This window comes from Dama dama, chromosome 20 (genome assembly GCF_033118175.1).
Source record: "Dama dama isolate Ldn47 chromosome 20, ASM3311817v1, whole genome shotgun sequence".
Taxonomy (NCBI): Eukaryota; Metazoa; Chordata; class Mammalia; order Artiodactyla; family Cervidae; genus Dama; species Dama dama.
This window is the reverse complement of record NC_083700.1, coordinates 22,282,191-22,304,999: the sequence shown is the minus strand read 5'-3', so window position 1 is coordinate 22,304,999 and position 22,809 is coordinate 22,282,191. Positions and strand designations below refer to the sequence as shown.

At 50.3% G+C, this 22,809-nt stretch overlaps 9 non-coding genes across 9 annotated transcripts; 4 read left to right on the top strand and 5 right to left on the bottom strand.

The window, feature by feature from the left end:
• Positions 1 to 386: 386 nt before the first annotated feature.
• On the bottom strand, positions 387 to 460 carry TRNAN-GUU (transfer RNA asparagine (anticodon GUU)). Its single transcript has one exon. It is a non-coding gene; the product is annotated as a tRNA-Asn (tRNA).
• A 697-nt stretch (positions 461 to 1,157) lies between these two features.
• TRNAH-GUG (transfer RNA histidin (anticodon GUG)) lies at positions 1,158 to 1,229 on the top strand. Its single transcript has one exon. It is a non-coding gene; the product is annotated as a tRNA-His (tRNA).
• Positions 1,230 to 6,637: 5,408 nt separating this feature from the next.
• Positions 6,638 to 6,709, top strand: TRNAE-UUC (transfer RNA glutamic acid (anticodon UUC)). Its single transcript has one exon. It is a non-coding gene; the product is annotated as a tRNA-Glu (tRNA).
• Positions 6,710 to 8,960: 2,251 nt separating this feature from the next.
• On the bottom strand, positions 8,961 to 9,032 carry TRNAG-CCC (transfer RNA glycine (anticodon CCC)). The gene has a single exon. It is a non-coding gene; the product is annotated as a tRNA-Gly (tRNA).
• A 944-nt stretch (positions 9,033 to 9,976) lies between these two features.
• TRNAG-CCC (transfer RNA glycine (anticodon CCC)) lies at positions 9,977 to 10,047 on the bottom strand. Its single transcript has one exon. It is a non-coding gene; the product is annotated as a tRNA-Gly (tRNA).
• A 1,665-nt stretch (positions 10,048 to 11,712) lies between these two features.
• Positions 11,713 to 11,783, top strand: TRNAG-CCC (transfer RNA glycine (anticodon CCC)). The gene has a single exon. It is a non-coding gene; the product is annotated as a tRNA-Gly (tRNA).
• A 2,252-nt stretch (positions 11,784 to 14,035) lies between these two features.
• TRNAE-UUC (transfer RNA glutamic acid (anticodon UUC)) lies at positions 14,036 to 14,107 on the bottom strand. The gene has a single exon. It is a non-coding gene; the product is annotated as a tRNA-Glu (tRNA).
• A 7,353-nt stretch (positions 14,108 to 21,460) lies between these two features.
• On the bottom strand, positions 21,461 to 21,532 carry TRNAH-GUG (transfer RNA histidin (anticodon GUG)). Its single transcript has one exon. It is a non-coding gene; the product is annotated as a tRNA-His (tRNA).
• Positions 21,533 to 22,229: 697 nt separating this feature from the next.
• On the top strand, positions 22,230 to 22,303 carry TRNAN-GUU (transfer RNA asparagine (anticodon GUU)). The gene has a single exon. It is a non-coding gene; the product is annotated as a tRNA-Asn (tRNA).
• Positions 22,304 to 22,809: the final 506 nt, after the last annotated feature.

Sequence of the window (22,809 nt, the reverse complement as noted above, 5' to 3'; positions counted from 1 at the left end):
TCCAGGGGACCTATTTTCCGGTTGGGGCTTTCCTGATAGCTCAGTTGGTAAAGAATCCGCCTGCAATGCGGGAGACCTGGGTTCGCTTCCTCGGTTGGGAAAATTACCTGGAGAAGGGAAAGGGTACCCGCTCCAGTATTCTGGCCTGGAGAGTTCCACGGACAGTCCATGGGGTCTCAGAGTCGGCCGCGACTTCCACTTTCACTGTATTTTCCGGGTGAGCTCTTTTGTAGGGCTCGGTGACGGTCTTCTGATCCTGCCTACTGTCCCTGTGAGGTGGATAAGACACAAGAGACAAGAGGAGGAGCCTTTTCCGGCCTTTACAGTAGAGGATGGGCAGAGAAGAGCCAAGAAAACCTATAGGTTCTAAAAGAGTGGGCAGAAGGCGTCCCTGGGTGGGCTCGAACCACCAACCTTTCGGTTAACAGCCGAACGCGCTAACCGATTGCGCCACAGAGACTACCAAGTATCCTGTCCCTCTCAACGCCGTAGAGAAGAAACAGCCCTTCCACGCCAGGCGGAGCCACACGCCTTTCCCCGGCCTGCTACACCCTCTCAAACCCTCGGACAACCGGAGAACTGACTTCGACGCACCGCGTTGCTTCTCGTGGGGAAACGGGAGTCGGGCGATTCCAAAGCCAGAAGGGCAGCGGTTCGTCGCCGCTGCACCTGGCTCCTCACCCGCTGCAGATGCAGCGCCCCCGAGACGCCCCGGGCCTGAGCCGAGGGGGGCCCGAGGGAAGCTGAACCCGCGGTGGGCCCTGTGACGGCTCTCCGATTGCTTCGCGGGCGCTGCCCTCCCTGCGCTGGTCCGCGGTCGGTGGCGCGGGAGCCGGAAACAGGGGGTGCGGGGGGTCGGTCCGAAGGGACAAACGCGACGAGCCGGGAAAGAAGCCGGCGAGGTGGGGACCAGGATGAGGAGACTTCCCTGGAGGTCTGTGCAGAGGCACGTGCCTGATTCTGGGAGGCAAGAATTGGTTTCTGTTTTGATTTAGTCACCATGTATCAAAACTGAGAGGAGGGGACTGGAAAACAGGGCGGGGATGAAAGAAAGTCTATGAATACCTGTTGTCGTCCAGCAACAGCGCAGTGACTGGAATGAATTTACGTCCGCCTTGTAAGAGCAAGGGCTGCGACGGCAGCAGGAGCCGTGGCGCGCCGTGATCGTATAGTGGTTAGTACTCTGCGTTGTGGCCGCAGCAACCTCGGTTCGAATCCGAGTCACGGCACTCTCACCCGTCGCCCCTGACGACTGCCGCCTTTTTACTTCGCCTGGAAACTTGCACAATTGTAACCCCACAGAGTACTCATCTCAACATTCTCATCCCTGGTCTGAGCAGAAGGAAACTGAAGGCGGCGATTTCTCCTTCCGCGCTGCTGTGATACAGGGAGCCCAGCAAGGAGCCTCCTGGGCTGTAATTGGTGGAGCGCCTAGTTTCTTTGTTACTCAAGATGGGCAGGAGAAAGACCCGATAAAATCTGTGTCAAATAAGCGACTCCTCCTCCCTAGACTTGTTTTGCCGATTTCGTCTGGGCTCCTGGGAATCCCTGCTCCGAGGACGTTTTCAATCCTTGGCCATTGTTCCCTGGCTAGTCATCATACTGACCTCTCTAGTGCCCTTCGTTTTATACCCTCGAGGATCTTAACTGCCTGTCGGCAGCCACTCACTAGACAAATGGTATCCATCAGGACGGGACTACGGGAGGAACTTAACAATCACCGCTTATAAATGATGAAGATCCGTGACTACGGCACCCTCTGCTCTGACAACCAACTAGTGGAAATAGCGAACACGTGATTCTTCTGCCTGACTACAGTTTGCTGGCAACAGACAGGAAAGCTATACTGAGAGCAGGACCCAAAGCGGGGAGTTTGGGTCAATCACAAATGGGGATCAGACTTGAAGATTCCCTGAGTAAAGGAAACTGTTTAATTGTGCGAGCAAAAGCTGCCTTAGCTTATTTTGCAAAATGAACAAAACCTACCTTGGGCCATTCTTGTTTATGCCTCTGAAAACCAAAAAAACAAAACTGTTCGCTCAAATTGATAGAAAGCAACCACTTTTCACCAAGTCCCTATCACAAGGAAGACTCTAATTTATTGATACAACTAATCATTGGTGAAGAATAAACAGCCACTACCTCCTCACTCTATAAGCTGCTTTATAACAGTACACCTCTGAGCCTCCTTCCGTAATTTGTTAGAACACTCCCTCTTCCTGAACCATCTTTTTGGGCACTGTCAACCTTTACTAATCGCTGTTTTGGTGACCTGGTGGTTTTACTTCTGCTGTATATGGACTTTGACAGTGCCTCAGCATTTTTGTCTATCAGACTGGGCCAACAAGGGAACTCTCAGCCCTACTGTTATTTTCCCCTTTGCCTGGATTTAGTGACTACTCAGTCAGCAATGAGGAATCATTAAAATCATTGTCACTGGCCTCTGATTTATTTGTTAACATTTACTGTCCAGACTCCTTTCATTTGTATATTTGCCTCTTCTAGAATGTCATGGAAATGGGATCATAGTGCAAATACTGTTTTTTTTCACACCTCTTTATCTGCATAGTCTCTCTGACTTTATCCATTGTTGAGTCAGGCAGATTTCATTTCTCTTTCATTGTTGAGATATATTCCATGGCAGTAACACAGCACAGTCTGTTTACCATTCACTCTATAGAGAGCATTTGAGCTGTTTCCGGTATTGGCTATTGTGAATGAAGCTGCTTTGAACATTCTCTTCACAAGAGATTTTGTAGACATAGGTTTTCATTTCTCTTGGAAAAAAACCTAGGTGAATAGGCAATATTGCTGGTACCAAAGAGTAGTATATACTCAATTTCATGAAACATTAAAGCTTTTTACCAGAGCAGTTGTACCATTTTATATTACCCCCAACAATATGAATGAGAGTTGTGGTTATTCCATTTCTTTGCAATATTGTTGGTGTTTCTTCTCCTTATAATTTTAGCCATCTACTAAAAGAGTAGTGGTATCTCAATGTGGTTTTGATGTCCTTTTCTCTGGCAGCTACAAATAATGAGCACTCCTTGTATCCTTTGTTGGCCATGTGCGTATCTTCTGAAGTACCTGTTCATATCTTTCACCCATCTGAAAAAAAAAAGTTGGTTGATTGTTCTTTTAAAAAAATTATTATTGAGTTGGAGAAGGACATTATACATTATAATAATGGAGAGGTGGGGTTGTAAGCTATGTTTTGTGAATATTTTCTTCTTGTCTGTAGCTTGCTTTTCCACTTCAGTGGCATCTTTGGCTGAGAAGACATGGTTAACATTGATGATATCTAATGTATCATTTGTCTTTGTTTTATATTCTTTGTGTCCTGGTTAATAAATCTTTGCCTACCACCAAATCACGAAGTATCCTCAGAATGCCTTCTAACTTCTATGTCTTGGTCTACGATGCACCTCAGATTAATCCTTGTCTGTGAGATAGAAATAAACTGCCCCGTCCCCAATATTGAACCGATTTCCTTTCCCCATTGAACTGCTTTTCTTGAAAATCCATTCACTTCCTGAGCTATGGGTCAGTTTCAAGTCTGTCAACTCAGTCCATTTTGTAATTCTGTACTTTGATGCCACTTGCACTTTGTTGGTCTATAGTGGGTCATGGTAACTCTTCTAGTCAGGTAGAGCAACAAGTTTTCCTGTTCTGTTCATTTCTACACCAAATGATACATTTTACAACATGTAATAACTCATGTAACCATCACCCAGGCCAAGATATATCACTTCCTCATCTGCTTTCCCTTTGGGACAGAGGCCCTCCCTCACATGTACTGGCTGCCCCCTTGTGGCCAAAGACCCTCTATTGCGCCCTCTTTGGAGAACAAAGTCCCAGTTACCTGCAGCACTGAAGAACCTGCAGAGTCTCAAAGCACTCTGCATTTCCAGATGATGGGGCAGGTAGGTTGAGGGGTGGTGGTGGTGAAGGGAGGTGAGGAGGCAGCGGGAAGTTAGCTCAGTTTTTAGTCCTTTGATGAAGAGGAAATTATGCCTAGGGAAGTTCAAATACTACCAAGTGGGAAGACTGGGGATTGCCTACTCACTGGTACCCAGGCCATACTTGTCTGCTTTGTCTACTTGGGTAGACTGGACAAGGGGACTCCATTGCCCTTCACCAGCCAGGGGGATGTTCCAGAGGTGGTGGACTTCAATGGTAACTCTAGATCCTGAAACCTCATAGGATTTTTCTTCACTTTCCCTTTGATCTCTCTTCTGCCTACCCAAAAAGAGAGGATTCACTGCCTTTCTTTCTCAATCAGGACACTTTTGGGGTCCCTTGGGGACAGGACTGAAGTGGGTATCTGTTTTCCCCTAAATGTCACTCCTGGTTTGGGTGTCTCAGGAGCTCAGGCTGACCCAGTATGAACTCCCAATGGGCGGGACCCCTGAGAGACCAGAGGCTGCAAAGCAGGAGGCTGGAAGTGTCGCCCCACATGTTGGACACTACATTTAAACCCTATTCATCCCTGTGCACCTCCTCCTCAGGGAAGCCTAGGGCAGCCCAAATAAAGTAGTCCCAAAGCTTCTCTGCAGGCTGAACTCAAAGAGACCTGAAATTCCAGACGGGGGCGAGAGGACCCTCATTGAGCAGACCCGACATCTGGCTGCCCTTGGCAGGCAGGCTCAAAGAGGTTGATTTCAAGGATGGAGACAAAGAAAAGTCTTCATGGCAGAAAACCCCAGGATCTAGAGATCAAAAACGTCAATCCTAACGTCTAGATGAGCAGGGGGCTGAGTTGAAAACACCGCTGCACCCTGACCAGGACAGTCATCTGCCCAAATTCAGAGGCCAGGAACAGGAGACACTGGGCACATCACTGGTTCTCTATTATGAGTGATTGGGCTCCCACCCTCACTCCCTGCCCACTCTGTGACACTAGGCCCTGTGTGGAGACATCTTTTACTTTGTAAGACTGGGGGAAGGGGGATGGAGAGTTTCCACTGGTGTCTAGATGGAGGAAGGGTGAGAGGGGAAGTCTCTAAATATGCTTCGGTCCTCAGGCAGACTGCTATCCCATAAAGAATGATCCCATCCAAAATATCAACACTGCAGAAGTTGAGAAATCCTGGTGTAGATCAATATCCATACACTTGAGAGTCGAGAAAACACCAATTCCTGAGTAACTAGATGTGGGGTCTGAGGAAAACTGGTGGCAGAGAAAACTCCAAGATTTTTGACCTGTGTATAGAGAAGGATGGAGTTGGCATGGACTAAGTTGGAAAAAATGTAGGTGCAGCAGGTTGTAGGGGGAACTCATCCTCTGGGATTTTTCCCAGCAAGAACACTGGAGTGGGTTGCCACCTCTTTCTTCCTGACCCTGGAATCAAACACCATGCCTCCTGTGTCTTCAACATTGCAGGCAAATTCTTTACCCACTGAGCCATCAGGGGACCCTGTAGTGCTGAAAATCTGTTTTCAAATGGCACTCGGGTCCTGCAGCCCATTGCACAGAAGAGCCAAGCAACTGACCACGTGGTGGCAAAGGAAAGTACCCCTTTCACTGCAGGGTTCTCAGCAAGGAGAACAGGCCGCTGATGCTCAAAAGACCCCAAATCGTGGATGGCTTTCAGGCAAGTGTCAATACAGACAGTGTGGAGGAGAGGGTGCCAGGGTGTCTGATCAGCTCCCTACAGTCCTCTGACTGCTTGATGGTGAGGTAGCAAGGTGAAGTTTCTGGAATCAACATCATCATAATGACCCTCTAACCTCTACTGGGTTTATGTGCTTGTTGTGGTCAGCAGTTTCCATCTGGGTTCTGTGAAAACAACCTCAGAACAGGCATCAAACATTGTCATCTATGGGATTTCTAAATGTAAAGATTTCTTTAAAGGGAGAAACTACAGGCCCTGTGATGCTGCTATGTGACTCATTTATTGTGAAAATACCCGACTGCTGCTCTTTGTCTCTGCATGTTCTCACTCCTCTCAAAACGAATTCTTGAGCCAGACTTTTGGCAACTCAGGGATGGCTCAGGAGACAGGAATTTTTCTCCACGCGGAACTGGGAACACTGAGGTATGGGTGAACCGAGAAAGCCCATTCAGGGATTGCTCGACTTTGGATCCAGAACCCAGATCGCAGTCTTTGGGCCAGACTCCCAAGAGCTTTCCGTTCAAGCCCTCTCCGTTGCTGCATCCGCCCGAGTCCTTCTGGACCATAGAGATGCGGGCTCTCCGTGAGCGGTCCCTTCTCACCCCGGGCACAACGCCTCCCGCCTCCTCCGGGCCCCTGGCCGCCGCTCCAGCTCCCCGGGCCCCAGCGACCTTCTATGCTATTCACTCCCGGGCACCTCGCTAAGGCGGGTCACCAGTCCAGTTCTGAGGTGCGGCCGGAAGGAGGCAACTTGCTCCTGACTTGGGGACCAGGCGGGACTCGGGGGCGCTGGGTGCCTCACCGACAGGTGCCTTTTCTGGGGGAAGAAGGGAAGGGATGGCCTTTGGAAAGGATTTCTGGAAGTGATGGCGAAGGCTCAAGACCTTGGAGAAGGCGCAAGACTTCCGTCGGGGAGAAAGGAAAACGGTGATTCTAGTCAGAGCCAAGGTGCTCGCTTCAGCAGCACATATACTAAAAAAAAGAGTCAGAGGCAAGAAGAAGGGTGTCTGCGCTGGGGCTCCCTGGTGGTCTAGTGGCTAGGATTCGGCGCTTTCACCGCCGCGGCCCGGGTTCGATTCCCGGTCAGGGAAACCTTTTGTGCATCCCCTGATTTCACCGTGTCGAGAAAAACTACAGTCGCGGATCCTCTCACCAGACGAAAGCAGCTTGTCAGTTATGCGAGTGGAGTCGGTAGATGAGACGCTGCTGGGTCGGAGGGTCGGGCGGAGTGGGCAGTCGGCGCCGTTCCTTGAACAGCTTTGCGGAGCGCGGTTTGGAACAGCGCGGGCCGGGGGGAGGGCAGGGTGTTGACCGTGAGTGTCGGTGGAGGGATGGGAGGCTGCACCGTGCCTGTGGGCGGTGGGCTCACACTTAACCGGGCACCGGAGAGACTGTGGCTACGAAAGTAGTCCTTCTCAGAATGAGGCTGGTCTATTGCACTCGTGACCTCCAGATGACGGGATCTCCTCTACTGCGAACCGCCTTCGTGCTCTCCGCCGATATCCCGCGGTTCATGACAGGCGACATGTCTTCCGTGGTGCCTCGCTGTGCTCCGCTCCCCAGATCCAGAGCGGGAGGCTCACCCCCAGCCAGCGCGCCACTGCTTGGAAATAGGGCCTGCATCCCCATCTGCCCGCTTTCCTATTTCGTGTCCAAAGCGTCTGGATGTGTCCTGCGTCTTGAGGCACGCCTCCGGTCTGTCCGCAAGTGCCAGACGTGCCTTCTCCCGCAGCCTGCAGCCGGCCACGCGCGTGTGGGTGCGCGCGCCCGGGCCCCACCCGCCGGGCTCCGCACTGGTCCGGGCGGTCCCTGCAGGCTGGCCCGGAGGGCATCTGCCGGGGAAAGGCCGCGCGGCCCCGCTGCCGGGAAAGCGCGGGAGCATCGCTCGGAAGCCTCACGCTCCACAGTCCCTTTGAGGCCAGGTCAGAAGGAGGCACCCCTTCCAGGAATGCGGAGGTCCGAGACCTCCCTCCGCCAGGAGGCTCCCGGGGCCGGCGCGCAGTATCCCTGGCCCGGCCTAGCCAACTCCCCACCTGCTAGCCCATCCCCCTTCTCCTCTTCCACCCCAGCCGTGTGCCTGCGGAGAGTCAGCGCTCCCTCCACGCGCCCCTCGCCCGTCGGCCGCCCAACCCCCAGATAGCACCTAGCCGCCTCTCCGGTGCCTGCGGAGGGACTTGGATCTCTATTTTCCTACAACGGGAGGAGCGAGAACGTGCGGACTCAGGCGGCAACCCGTTCCCTTGCCGGCTCTCTGGGCTCTGCCCATCGAGGGGCCTAGCTCAGGACCCTGGGTCTCCCGCGGCCCAGGGAGCCGGCCCAGCGTGGGCTCCTCAAGAAAGAGCAGCAATGTCCTGCGGGGTCCAGAAGAGGCACCCGGGAAATCATCCAGCACAAGCCGGGACACTGCGCAATGGAGCCCTTCGGAGCAACGCTTCGGTCGGCGCGTCCTTCCCTCCGAGGGCTTCGGGCAGACAAGAAATCACCCAGGACGATGAGCTCTCCACTGTCCTGAGACCAGAGGAAAGGAGGGCATCTTCCAGGAGAGCAGCAGCACTGAAGCCTGTGGTCGCAGAGAGGCTTCCGGAGCCAGAGCGCCCTCCCGCCAGCAGAGCTATCCAGGGGCTGTAGACTCTCACCCGGCCGAGTCCGCCTCCTCCCCTGCCCCTCCTTCTACACCTTCCCGCGTCTCCTACCCCCTCCGCCCGTCTTCGTTTTCTACCTTGGTGGTCTTCGAGTGCCTCGGGACCTCTCACCTCCGCCACAGATTGCTTATTTCCGGCAGTTCTAAGCTTCAAATAAGGAAATGTATGTAAGAGGGCAACGAACGCTCAACAATGGTGACCACCCCCCCCCCTTTTTTTGAAAATCAGTAACATTATCTGAATTATCAGGATTGTCTCGTTTGTAACAATTACATTTTCATTGTCGGAATATACTGATGGACATTTAAACCTTACATGTTGAGTAATGAATCGGTTCTGCTATTTTCTTATGAATAATGATGTGCAGAAGAATATTTTTACACATACATCCTTGGCAATTCTGCAGGATAGAGACCGTTCTTTTATTTATCAGAGGACACTTGCAGGTAGAAAGACAGAAACTGGCCAGCGAGGTGGTGACTGGGAGGCACGCCAAGTGCTGCTCCCTCACAGCCCTGGGGCTCTGGGACAGTCCCAGTTCCCACGACTCCTTAAGTATCTTCTGCTCAGGGCTGCCTTGGGATTACAGTCCCTTTTCTTACGTCTTGTGGGTAGAACCACGACCTAACTGGACTTGGCGCGGGAAGCAGGCAAAACCACGCAGTGAAAGGTCTGGGACGAAAAACTAATACGAGCACGATGCATTGGCCGGGAATCGAACCCGGGGCTCCCGCGTGGGAGGCGAGAATTCTACCACTTGAACCACCAATGCCTCAGTCGTCTAACTGTCTGACGGCCCTGGGGAAAGAATCTCCAAAGCGACTGCGACACCCTCGGCGGGGAAACAGGCTTACACCGCTCTGTCCAGTATAACCAACAGAGAATGCCTAATCAACCAGGTGGGGGGTGTGTGTGTGTGTATGTATGTGTGTGTGTGTGTGTTTTCCCTTCAGTTTTTCTCTGCCTCTCTATGGAAGAGGCCTGTTCCCCCCCCGCCCCCCAAAAAAAGTCCTTCCTGAGCCACTTTCTGAGGAGACCTCGTCCAGCTCAAAAGGACAACGCTTTGGTGGTTCAGTGGTAGAATTCTCGCCTCCTGCACTGCAGGCCTGGGTTCAATTCCTAGACAATACACGTAGGTTTTCTGGCCGGCTCTCCGAAAACTTAGGTTTCCACCAGCATCTAAGGTGGTAAAGAGAGAACAGCAACAGGTACCCGCTCACCGTACGTTTTAGAAAGTGCTCTCGACATCAGGAATTTTGCAGCCCTCACATACTGTGAAGAGAGCATGTCTTTGAAGCTCCAGATGTGTTTGCTGAACCCCTGCATTTGGAAGATTTGAAACTAAAACCGTTGTTACTTTTATCCTGTCTTCTAGAAATGAAGATCACTGAAAGACAGTGATCTTTCAGATTTTGAAGATTTGAAGATTTTGGAAGATTTGAAACTAAAACCGTTGTTACTTTTATCCTGTCTTCTAGAAATGAAGATCACTGAAAGACAGTAGCTGTAGTAGGAGAGGTGTTAGGGGTCCAGGGAGAAGGATGTTTTGTCGGAGCAATTCCTTCGGAGACACAAGAAGCTGAGGAATGGAGCCTCAGACCTTCCTGGTGAGGTAGATCCGAGTTCTCAGGTCTTGGTAAAATTCCAGGTAGGAAACGACTTGTCTAGCCTAAGGATATTGGCCATAGAAAAGAGGAGAGCGAATCAAAAAGTATATGCATTGGCCGGGAATCGAACCCGGGTCTCCCGCGTGGGAGGCGAGAATTCTACCACTGAACCACCAATGCGCTGGCTTTGTGGGGTGCACTAGGTCTCCACAGAAAGTGGCTCAGGAAGGACTTCTTCAGGCCTGTTCCGTAGAGGGGCAGAGAAAAACTGAAGGAAAAAAACAAAAAACACCCAGTTAGTTAGGCATTCTCTGTTGGTTATACTGGACATAAACTTTGGTGCCAGGAGGATGAGAGTATATAAAAAGAGACTAACAAGATCTGGTTTGGACAACAGGGTGGCCGGTGGTGAGGGTAAACACACCAGGTGAGGGTAGGAAGGGATTTGGGTGGGTACTGGTGATTGACGGAAACACTGGGAGACAGTGCCCACTACTCTTAGGAAGATGCTGTTCCTGGGTCTGCTCCTAGAGGGCTGAAGCAGAGGGTGGTATGTGATGCTGAAAGGGAACTCGATGGTGTGTTGCATTTGAGCATTTGTGACTCTCAGACGTATAGGAGGCATTGACTTGTGAAGTAGGAGTTGTGAGTTGAAAGTGCAGGTTTGCAGTTTAGAAAGAGGTGCGGGAATACAAGTAGATCTGGTTGATGTGGGTGGTAAATGAAAGCGTGTTGGCCAGAGGTGGTGTGAACCCTGGTGTTGGACAGAGGGCAGACAGAGCCAAAGTTCTTCAAGGTTGAGGTGATGGTCAATTTCCTTGTTGAGCTCAAGTTTATGACTCAGCCTCCACCTAGCTTGGTTTCTCAGCAAGAGAACCATAACTGCGTATCTGCAGCTCCTATCTTTCAAAAAGTCATAATGATTCCTAAGTCCCAACATGTGGGGGAGTCCCCACACCAGGTTCCTTTCTTCAGTGTAAATAACTCAGGGAAAATTAGGGAAAGACATCACTCTGTACTTCAGTCTCATCAGAGGACCTATATGTTAACATTTCACCCGTCAATACTTTTCTAGAGTTTAGTCTGTTCCTTATACAACCAAGACACCAAAGCCTACGAATGCCCCATATGCATCTCAGAGTCACAAATGCTAAAACTCAGCACAACACAGAGTCCAGTTTAGGAGATGAGATTCTTCCATTTAATCAAACATTGGTTACAAACAGTATTAATTAATCTCTAAATAGTTATGACATTTCACCTATCCATCGAAATGCTTTGAACACCTCAGAAACCTGACACATACTATTGTTGTAATGCTTACAAGACTGTCTCACTTGTTTATACCGAAAAACGGTGTATTTCTTCATTATCTCTATTTAGATTCTGGCCCTTTCCGTCCTCTAATTACAGTCTGATTCTGCCTCTGTTTCTTATTTCATACCTGGATTAGAATTTCACTTGCCTAACCTAGCCAGTTGGATAATTTTCTCAGACCCTCTAAGAGTCTGAGGTTGCCAGTTGAAGGTGTAGGGTCATAAACAAGGGATCTGGCTGGATTTCCGATGTTTCTTCCGCAGGGGTCTGTGGTATGGTCATAAAGAGCCTTTTTCAGAGTTGTGGCCTGAGCTGATAACGCTGATATTTTGATATTTTCATTTGAATGTTCCCAATTTACGCTGTTGCCTGATTGTAGCCCTTCTTGGCGAGCCTTCGCCTCGAGTGCCTGTCAGTCTGTTAACTCTGTCTTCCAAACAGAGCGGTGTAAGCCTGTTTCCCGCCGAGGGTGTCGCAGTCGCTTTGGAGATTCTTTCCCCAGGGCCGTCAGAAAGTCAGACGACTGAGGCATTGGTGGTTCAGTGGTAGAATTCTCGCCTCCCACGCGGGAGCCCCGGGTTCGATTCCCGGCCAATGCATCGTGCTCGTATTAGTTTTTCGTCCCAGACCTTTCACTGCGTGGTTTTGCCTGCTTCCCGCGCCAAGTCCAGTTAGGTCGTGGTTCTACCCACAAGACGTAAGAAAAGGGACTGTAATCCCAAGGCAGCCCTGAGCAGAAGATACTTAAGGAGTCGTGGGAACTGGGACTGTCCCAGAGCCCCAGGGCTGTGAGGGAGCAGCACTTGGCGTGCCTCCCAGTCACCACCTCGCTGGCCAGTTTCTGTCTTTCTACCTGCAAGTGTCCTCTGATAAATAAAAGAACGGTCTCTATCCTGCAGAATTGCCAAGGATGTATGTGTAAAAATATTCTTCTGCACATCATTATTCATAAGAAAATAGCAGAACCGATTCATTACTCAACATGTAAGGTTTAAATGTCCATCAGTATATTCCGACAATGAAAATGTAATTGTTACAAACGAGACAATCCTGATAATTCAGATAATGTTACTGATTTTCAAAAAAAGGGGGGGGGGGTGGTCACCATTGTTGAGCGTTCGTTGCCCTCTTACATACATTTCCTTATTTGAAGCTTAGAACTGCCGGAAATAAGCAATCTGTGGCGGAGGTGAGAGGTCCCGAGGCACTCGAAGACCACCAAGGTAGAAAACGAAGACGGGCGGAGGGGGTAGGAGACGCGGGAAGGTGTAGAAGGAGGGGCAGGGGAGGAGGCGGACTCGGCCGGGTGAGAGTCTACAGCCCCTGGATAGCTCTGCTGGCGGGAGGGCGCTCTGGCTCCGGAAGCCTCTCTGCGACCACAGGCTTCAGTGCTGCTGCTCTCCTGGAAGATGCCCTCCTTTCCTCTGGTCTCAGGACAGTGGAGAGCTCATCGTCCTGGGTGATTTCTTGTCTGCCCGAAGCCCTCGGAGGGAAGGACGCGCCGACCGAAGCGTTGCTCCGAAGGGCTCCATTGCGCAGTGTCCCGGCTTGTGCTGGATGATTTCCCGGGTGCCTCTTCTGGACCCCGCAGGACATTGCTGCTCTTTCTTGAGGAGCCCACGCTGGGCCGGCTCCCTGGGCCGCGGGAGACCCAGGGTCCTGAGCTAGGCCCCTCGATGGGCAGAGCCCAGAGAGCCGGCAAGGGAACGGGTTGCCGCCTGAGTCCGCACGTTCTCGCTCCTCCCGTTGTAGGAAAATAGAGATCCAAGTCCCTCCGCAGGCACCGGAGAGGCGGCTAGGTGCTATCTGGGGGTTGGGCGGCCGACGGGCGAGGGGCGCGTGGAGGGAGCGCTGACTCTCCGCAGGCACACGGCTGGGGTGGAAGAGGAGAAGGGGGATGGGCTAGCAGGTGGGGAGTTGGCTAGGCCGGGCCAGGGATACTGCGCGCCGGCCCCGGGAGCCTCCTGGCGGAGGGAGGTCTCGGACCTCCGCATTCCTGGAAGGGGTGCCTCCTTCTGACCTGGCCTCAAAGGGACTGTGGAGCGTGAGGCTTCCGAGCGATGCTCCCGCGCTTTCCCGGCAGCGGGGCCGCGCGGCCTTTCCCCGGCAGATGCCCTCCGGGCCAGCCTGCAGGGACCGCCCGGACCAGTGCGGAGCCCGGCGGGTGGGGCCCGGGCGCGCGCACCCACACGCGCGTGGCCGGCTGCAGGCTGCGGGAGAAGGCACGTCTGGCACTTGCGGACAGACCGGAGGCGTGCCTCAAGACGCAGGACACATCCAGACGCTTTGGACACGAAATAGGAAAGCGGGCAGATGGGGATGCAGGCCCTATTTCCAAGCAGTGGCGCGCTGGCTGGGGGTGAGCCTCCCGCTCTGGATCTGGGGAGCGGAGCACAGCGAGGCACCACGGAAGACATGTCGCCTGTCATGAACCGCGGGATATCGGCGGAGAGCACGAAGGCGGTTCGCAGTAGAGGAGATCCCGTCATCTGGAGGTCACGAGTGCAATAGACCAGCCTCATTCTGAGAAGGACTACCTTCGTAGCCACAGTCTCTCCGGTGCCCGGTTAAGTGTGAGCCCACCGCCCACAGGCACGGTGCAGCCTCCCATCCCTCCACCGACACTCACGGTCAACACCCTGCCCTCCCCCCGGCCCGCGCTGTTCCAAACCGCGCTCCGCAAAGCTGTTCAAGGAACGGCGCCGACTGCCCACTCCGCCCGACCCTCCGACCCAGCAGCGTCTCATCTACCGACTCCACTCGCATAACTGACAAGCTGCTTTCGTCTGGTGAGAGGATCCGCGACTGTAGTTTTTCTCGACACGGTGAAATCAGGGGATGCACAAAAGGTTTCCCTGACCGGGAATCGAACCCGGGCCGCGGCGGTGAAAGCGCCGAATCCTAGCCACTAGACCACCAGGGAGCCCCAGCGCAGACACCCTTCTTCTTGCCTCTGACTCTTTTTTTTAGTATATGTGCTGCTGAAGCGAGCACCTTGGCTCTGACTAGAATCACCGTTTTCCTTTCTCCCCGACGGAAGTCTTGCGCCTTCTCCAAGGTCTTGAGCCTTCGCCATCACTTCCAGAAATCCTTTCCAAAGGCCATCCCTTCCCTTCTTCCCCCAGAAAAGGCACCTGTCGGTGAGGCACCCAGCGCCCCCGAGTCCCGCCTGGTCCCCAAGTCAGGAGCAAGTTGCCTCCTTCCGGCCGCACCTCAGAACTGGACTGGTGACCCGCCTTAGCGAGGTGCCCGGGAGTGAATAGCATAGAAGGTCGCTGGGGCCCGGGGAGCTGGAGCGGCGGCCAGGGGCCCGGAGGAGGCGGGAGGCGTTGTGCCCGGGGTGAGAAGGGACCGCTCACGGAGAGCCCGCATCTCTATGGTCCAGAAGGACTCGGGCGGATGCAGCAACGGAGAGGGCTTGAACGGAAAGCTCTTGGGAGTCTGGCCCAAAGACTGCGATCTGGGTTCTGGATCCAAAGTCGAGCAATCCCTGAATGGGCTTTCTCGGTTCACCCATACCTCAGTGTTCCCAGTTCCGCGTGGAGAAAAATTCCTGTCTCCTGAGCCATCCCTGAGTTGCCAAAAGTCTGGCTCAAGAATTCGTTTTGAGAGGAGTGAGAACATGCAGAGACAAAGAGCAGCAGTCGGGTAGGAGGACTGCTAACAATTTTCACTATAAATGAGTCACATAGCAGCATCACAGGGCCTGTAGTTTCTCCCTTTAGGGCATAGATGACAATGTTTGATGCCTGTTCTGAGGTTGTTTTCACAGAACCCAGATGGAAACTGCTGACCACAACAAGCACATAAACCCAGTAAAGGTTAGAAGGTCATTATGATGATGTTGATTCCAGAAACTTCACCTTGCTACCTCACCATCAAGCAGTCAGAGGACTGTAGGGAGCTGATCAGACACCCTGGCACCCTCTCCTCCACACTGTCTGTATTGACACTTGCCTGAAAGCCGTCCATGATTTGGGGTCATTGAGCATCAGCGGCCTGTTCTCCTTGCTGAGAACCCTGCAGTGAAAGGGGTACTTTCCTTTGCCACCACGTGGTCAGTTGCTTGGCTCTTCTGTGCAATGGGCTGCAGGACCCGAGTGCCATTTGAAAACAGATTTTCAGCACTACAGGGTCCCCTGATGGCTCAGTGGGTAAAGAATTTGCCTGCAATGTTGAAGACACAGGTGGCATGGGTTTGATTCCTGTACCCAGAAAGACTGCTTGGAGAAAGAGTTGGCAACCCACTCCAGTGTTCTTGCTGGGAAAAATCCCAGAGGATGAGTTCCCCCTACAACCTGCTGCATCTATAGTTTTCCCACCTTAGTCCATGCCAACTCCGTCCTTCTCTATACACAGGTCAAAAATCTTGGAGTTCTCTCTGCTGCCTCAGGTTTCCTCAGACCCCACATCCAGTTACTCAGGAATTGGTGTTTTCTCGACTCTCAAGTGTATGGATATTGATCTACACCAGGGTTTCTCAACTTCTACAGTGTTGATATTTTGAATGGGATCATTCTTCATGGGATTGGAGTCTGCCTGAGGACCGAAGCATGTTTAGTGACCTTCCCTCTCACCCTTCCTCCAACTAGAAGCCAGGGGGAAACTCTCCATCCCCCTCCCCCCAGTCTTAAAAAGTAAAAGATGTCTCCACACAGGGCCTAGTGTCACAGATGGGGCCAGGGTGTATGTGGGAGACCAAATTGTCTCTGATGGAGAACCAGCAATGTGCCCAGTGTCTCCTGTTCCTGGCCTCTGAATTTGGGCAGATGACTCTCCTGCTCAGCATGCAGGGGTGGATTCAATTCAGTCCCCTATTCATCTAGACATTAGTATTTTAGATTTTCATCTCTAGATCCTGGGGTTTTCTGCCATGAGGTCTTTTTTGTTTCCAACCTTGAAATCAACCTCTTTTGAGCCTGTGCATGAGGGGCTGCCAGGAATAAGTCTGGGTCTTCTCAGTGCGGCTCCTCTCACCCCTTCCATAATTTCTCCTCTCTTTGAGTACAGCCTGTAGAGAAACTTTACAGGCTACATTATTTGGGCTTCCCTGAGGAGGAAGTGCATGTGAAGAATAAGGTTTCAATGCGGTGCCCAACACACGGAACCACACTTCCAGCCACACTAGCAAACAGCCTTCTGGTCTCCCAGGTGTCCCACCCACTAGGAACTCCATACTGGGTCAGCCTGAGCTCCTGAAACACCCAAGCCAGGAGGGACACCTAGAGGAAACCAGATGCCCACTTCAGTCTGCCCCAAAGGAATCCCAAAAGGGTCCTGACTGAGAAACAAGGCAGTGAATCTTCTCTTATTATGTAGGCGGAAGAGAGATCAAAGAGAAAATGAAGAAAAATCCTATCAAGTTTCAGGATCTAGAGGTACCAATGAAAGTGACCGCCTCTGGAATATCCTCCTTGCTGGTGAAGGTGAATGGAGACCCCTTGTCCAGTCTACCTAAATAGACAAAGCAGACAAGGATGGCCTGGGTACCAGTGAGTAGGCAATTCCCAATCTTCCCATCTGGTAGTACTTGAGCTTCCCTAGGCATGATTTCCATACATTTCCAGGATGCAATTAACTGAATTCTTTTTATTTTCCAAACTGCTCTTATTTGACTGAAAGGATTGAGCAGGTGTGGAGCATACATGAAAACCACTATGGTAAGGAAAGCAAATATTATTGAGAGTGTCTCATTTCTCCCACCCACCCCCTTTAAAATTCATTGCACTTTCCCAAGTAGGGTCCCCAGGTTGGGCCCATTTTACTTTTAATGCACAGCTGGTAGAATCTATGAAGAGTCTATGAGGTTCATGGGTGACTATTTGAAGTAAGGTACTCATTTCTATTTAAATGTGCATTCCAAAAAGAAATGAATGAATCAATCTCACCTGAGCCTTATCTATAAAAATAAAAGGGAAATAAGAATTACATATAAATGTATGCAAAATGTCATAAGGTGGCCTTAAGTGTCTCTATTTCCACTAAAGTCCTTCTTCCCTGGATATGATCAACAATGTCTCCTATTTCCCCCAAATCTGACATCCAGGGCCAGACCCTAAGATCAGTTTTCAGGCTCCAGCCTATTATCCCTTCTCTGTATCTCCCCTTCTCCCTCATCTTCTTTTATAGGCATGAAACACAAGAGCTCTCCCCTAGCTTTCAGTTTTCAACACCACACCCAGTGATCAACTCTGCAAATTAGGTACCCCCCATTAGAGTCTCTTTCCCTAGAAAGAAGAGGAAATGTTAAACAGCACAAAGTTTTGTACTTTCCACAATTAGAAATTACTAAAGAAAACTTTCTCTTGATCAAAGGTCTGAGAAACGAGCTAACTTCCTGCTGCCTCCTTCACCACTAGCACCCCTTAACTTGCCCCCTCAACGTGCACCTGGAAATGCAAACTGCTTTGACACTTGCAGATCTTTCTTGCAAGTTCTTCAGCCCTGCAGGCATCTGGGCATTTGTCCTCCCCAGAGGCCACAGTAGAGGATATTTGCCACAAAGGGGCAGCCAGTACCTGTGAGGAAGGGCTGGTGTCCCATAGCAAAAGGAGAGGAGGAAGTGATGACATATCTTGGCCTGCGTGATGGTTGCGTGAATTATTACATGTTCAAAAATGTATCATTTGGTGTGGAAATGGAAATGAACAGAACAGGAAAATGTGCTCTACCTGACTATAAGAGTTACTATGACCTCCTATAGATCAGCAATGTACAAGTGGTATCACGGTACCCAAATAGAAAATGGACTGATTTGAGAGATTTCAAACTGACCTATGGCTCAATATGTGAATGCGTTTTCAGGAATAGCAGTTCAATAGGGAAAGGAAATAGGTTCAATATTGGGGGTGGGGGCAGCTTTATTTCTATCTCACAGACAAGAATCAGTCTGAGTTAAATTGTAACCCAAGACATAAAAGTTAACGGTAGAAGGCATTTTGAGGATACTTTATGATTTGGTCATAGGCAAAGATCTACTAACCAGGACACAAATAATGTATTAAAATAAAACCAAGACAAATGATAAATTAGACGTCAACAACGTTAACCATATCTTGTCTGCCAAAGATGCCACTAAAGTGGAAAAGCAAGCTACAAAGAGGGAGAAAATATTTACAAAAGATAGCTTATGATCCTGCCTCCCCGTGATTATAATATATAATGACCTCCTCTGATCCAATAATATTCTTTACCAGCTGAGCCACAAGGGAAGCCCAAGAATACTGGACTGGGTAGCCTATCCCTTCTCCAGGGATCTTCCAGAGCCAGGAATTGAACCAGGGTCTCCTATATCACAGGCAGATTCTTAGTATCAGGAAAGTCCTATTTTTAAGGAACATACAACCAACTTTCTTCAGATGGGTAAAAGATATGAACAGGTACATCAGAAAAGATGATGTGCACATGGCCAACAAAGAATACAAGGAGCGCTCAATATTTTTAGCTGTTAGAGAAATGGATGTTGAGATACTACTACTCTTAGTAGCATGGCTAAAATTATAAGGAGGCAAAACACAAACAGTCTTGCAAAGATGTGGAATAACTACAACTCTCTCCATATTGTTGGGGGTAATATAAAATGGTACAACTGCTTTGGGAAAAGCTTTTGTGGTTTTTATATTGTTGAGGATATACTGCTCTTTGGTACCATCAGTTCTTCACCTAGGTGTTGTTTTTTCCTAAGGGAAATGAAAACCTGTGTCCACACATCTCTTGTGGAGAGAATGCTCAAAGCAGCTTCATTCACAATAGCCAATACTGGAAACAGCTCAAATGCTGTCTATCGAGTGAATGGTAAATAGACAGTCCTGTGTTATTGCCATGGAATACACGTCAACAATGAAAGAGAAATGACATCTGCTTTACTCAACAATGGATAAAGTCAGAGATATACAGATAAAGAGGTGTAGAAAGAGTATTTCCACTATGATTTCATTTCCATGACATTTTAGAAGAGGCAAACATACAAGTGAAAGGAGTCTGGAGAGTGATGATCAACAAATAAATCAGAGGCCAATGACAATGATTTTAATGATTCCTCATTGCTGATTGAATTGTCACTAAATTCAGGCACAGGGGACAACGATAGTATGATGAGGAGTTTCCTTGTTGGCCCAGTATGATAGGTGAAAATGTTGAGGCACTGTCAAAGTCCAAATACAAAAGAAGTAAAAACATCAGGTCAAAAAACAAAAACAAAAACACATCAGGTCACCAAAACAACAATTAGTAAAGGTTGACGGTGCCCAAAAAGACGGTTCAGGAAGAGGGAGTATTCCAACAAACTATGGAAGGAGGCTCAGAGGTATACTGTTATAAAGCAGCTTATACAGTGAGGAGGCAATGACTGTTTATTCTTCACTGTGATTGGTTATATCAGAGTTTTCCTTGTGATGGGGATATGGTGAAAAGTGGTTACCTCCTATCATTTTTTGCAAACAGTTTTGTTTTGTTTATGGTCTTCAGAGGCATAAACAAGAATGGCCCAAGCTCTTTGACTGTGTGGATCACAATAAGCTGTGGAAAATTCTGAAAGAGATGGGAATACCAGACCACCTGACGTGCCTCTTGAGAAACCTGTATGCAAGTCAGGAAGCAACAGTTAGAACTGAACATGGAACAACAGACTGGTTCCAAATAGGAAAAGGAGTACGTCAAGGCTGTATATTGTCACCCTGCTTGTTTAACTTATATGCAGAGTACATTATGAGAAACGCTGGGCTGGAGGAAGCACAAGCTGGAATCAAGATTGCTGGGAGAAATATTGATAACCTCAGATATGCAGATGACACCATCCTTATGGCAGAAAGTGAAGAGGAACTAAAGAGCCTCTTGATGAAAGTGAAAGAGGAGATTGAAAAAGTTGGCTTAAAGCTCAACATTCAGAAAACTAAGATCATGGCATCCAGCCCCATCACTTCAGGGCAAATAGATGGGGAAACAGTGGAAGCAGTGGCTGACTTTATTTTTCTGGGCTCCAAAATCACTGCAGATGGTGATTGCAGCCATAAATAAAAAGACGCTTACTCCTTGGAAGGAAAGTTATGACCAACCTAGACAGCATATTAAAAAGCAGAGTCATTACTTTGCCAACCAAGGTCCGTCTAGTCAAGCCTAGATGTGTTTTTCCAGTAGTCATGTATGGATGTGAGAGTTGGACTATAAGGAAAGCTGAGCATGGAAGAATTGATGCTTTTGAACTGTGGTGTTGGAGAAGACTCTTGAGAGTCCCTTGGACTGTAAGGAGATCCAACCAGTCCAGGACTGCAAGGAGATCAGTCCTGGGTGTTCACTGGAAGGACTGATGTTGAAGCTAAAACTCCAATACTTTGGCCACCTGATTTGAAGAACTGACTTGTTTGAAAAGACCCTGATGCTGGGAAAGATTGAGGGCAGGAGAAGGGGATGACAGAGGATGACATGGGCTTGGATGAATTCAGTGAGTTGGTGATGGACAGGGAGGCCTGGCGTGCTGAGGTTCATGGGATTGCAAAGAGTCGGACACGACTGACCTACTGAACTGAACTGAACTGAAGTTTCACTCATTTTGCAAAATAAGCTAAGGCAGCTTTTGTTTGCACGACTAAACAGGTTTCTGTGCTCAGGGAATCTTCAAGTCTGATCTCCATTTGTGATTGACCCAAACTCCCCGCTTTGGGTCCTGCTCTCAGTATAGCTTTCCTGTCTGTTGCCAGCAAACTGTAGTCAGGCAGAAGAATCACGTGTTCGCTATTTCCACTAGTTGGTTGTCAGAGCAGAGGGTGCTGTAGTCACGGTTCTTCATCATTTATAAGCGGTGATTGTTAAGTTCCTCCCGTAGTCCCGTCCTGATGGATACCATTTGTCTAGTGAGTGGCTGCCGACAGGCAGTTAAGATCCTCGAGGGTATAAAACGAAGGGCACTAGAGAGGTCAGTATGATGACTAGCCAGGGAACAATGGCCAAGGATTGAAAACGTCCTCGGAGCAGGGATTCCCAGGAGCCCAGACGAAATCGGCAAAACAAGTCTAGGGAGGAGGAGTCGCTTATCTGACACAGATTTTATCGGGTCTTTCTCCTGCCCATCTTGAGTAACAAAGAAACTAGGCGCTCCACCAATTACAGCCCAGGAGGCTCCTTGCATCACAGCAGCGCGGAAGGAGAAATCGCCGCCTTCAGTTTCCTTCTGCTCAGACCAGGGATGAGAATGTTGAGATGAGTACTCTGTGGGGTTACAATTGTGCAAGTTTCCAGGCGAAGTAAAAAGGCGGCAGTCGTCAGGGGCGACGGGTGAGAGTGCCGTGACTCGGATTCGAACCGAGGTTGCTGCGGCCACAACGCAGAGTACTAACCACTATACGATCACGGCGCGCCACGGCTCCTGCTGCCGTCGCAGCCCTTGCTCTTACAAGGCGGACGTAAATTCATTCCAGTCACTGCGCTGTTGCTGGACGACAACAGGTATTCATAGACTTTCTTTCATCCCCGCCCTGTTTTCCAGTCCCCTCCTCTCAGTTTTGATACATGGTGACTAAATCAAAACAGAAACCAATTCTTGCCTCCCAGAATCAGGCACGTGCCTCTGCACAGACCTCCAGGGAAGTCTCCTCATCCTGGTCCCCACCTCGCCGGCTTCTTTCCCGGCTCGTCGCGTTTGTCCCTTCGGACCGACCCCCCGCACCCCCTGTTTCCGGCTCCCGCGCCACCGACCGCGGACCAGCGCAGGGAGGGCAGCGCCCGCGAAGCAATCGGAGAGCCGTCACAGGGCCCACCGCGGGTTCAGCTTCCCTCGGGCCCCCCTCGGCTCAGGCCCGGGGCGTCTCGGGGGCGCTGCATCTGCAGCGGGTGAGGAGCCAGGTGCAGCGGCGACGAACCGCTGCCCTTCTGGCTTTGGAATCGCCCGACTCCCGTTTCCCCACGAGAAGCAACGCGGTGCGTCGAAGTCAGTTCTCCGGTTGTCCGAGGGTTTGAGAGGGTGTAGCAGGCCGGGGAAAGGCGTGTGGCTCCGCCTGGCGTGGAAGGGCTGTTTCTTCTCTACGGCGTTGAGAGGGACAGGACACTCGGTGGTCTCTGTGGCGCAATCGGTTAGCGCGTTCGGCTGTTAACCGAAAGGTTGGTGGTTCGAGCCCACCCGGGGACGCCTTTCGCTTTACACCTTTCTAGAATGTGAAAGTTTTTTGGTTCTTTTCTGCCCATCCTCTACTGTAAAGGCGGGAAAAGGCTCCTTCACTCTTACCCTCTTGGCTCCTGTTTCCTGTCCACCTCACAGGGACATAAGGCGGGATCGGAAGGCCATCACCGAGCTGGATAGAACTCACCTGGAAAATAGGTCCCCTGGACATTCCTGAGATGTCATAGTTACTTTCTGAATTGCTTTTAACGAGGGAGTTACTAGTCTTTTTTTTTGGCACGTACTGTTAAAACTATTTAACCCTTTCCATATGCTTTCAGGGTTACAAATAATGCTGTAGTCATCCTTGTACACACATCATTGGCCCCTTAACAAGGTCTTCTATAGCGACAAGTCCTGGAAGAGCAATTGCTCTATCACTTAGTGTTTACAATGCATAGTGTGATCAATGCAAAGAAATAGAGGAAAACAATAGAATGGGAATGACTAGAGATCTCTTCAAGAAAATTAGAGAT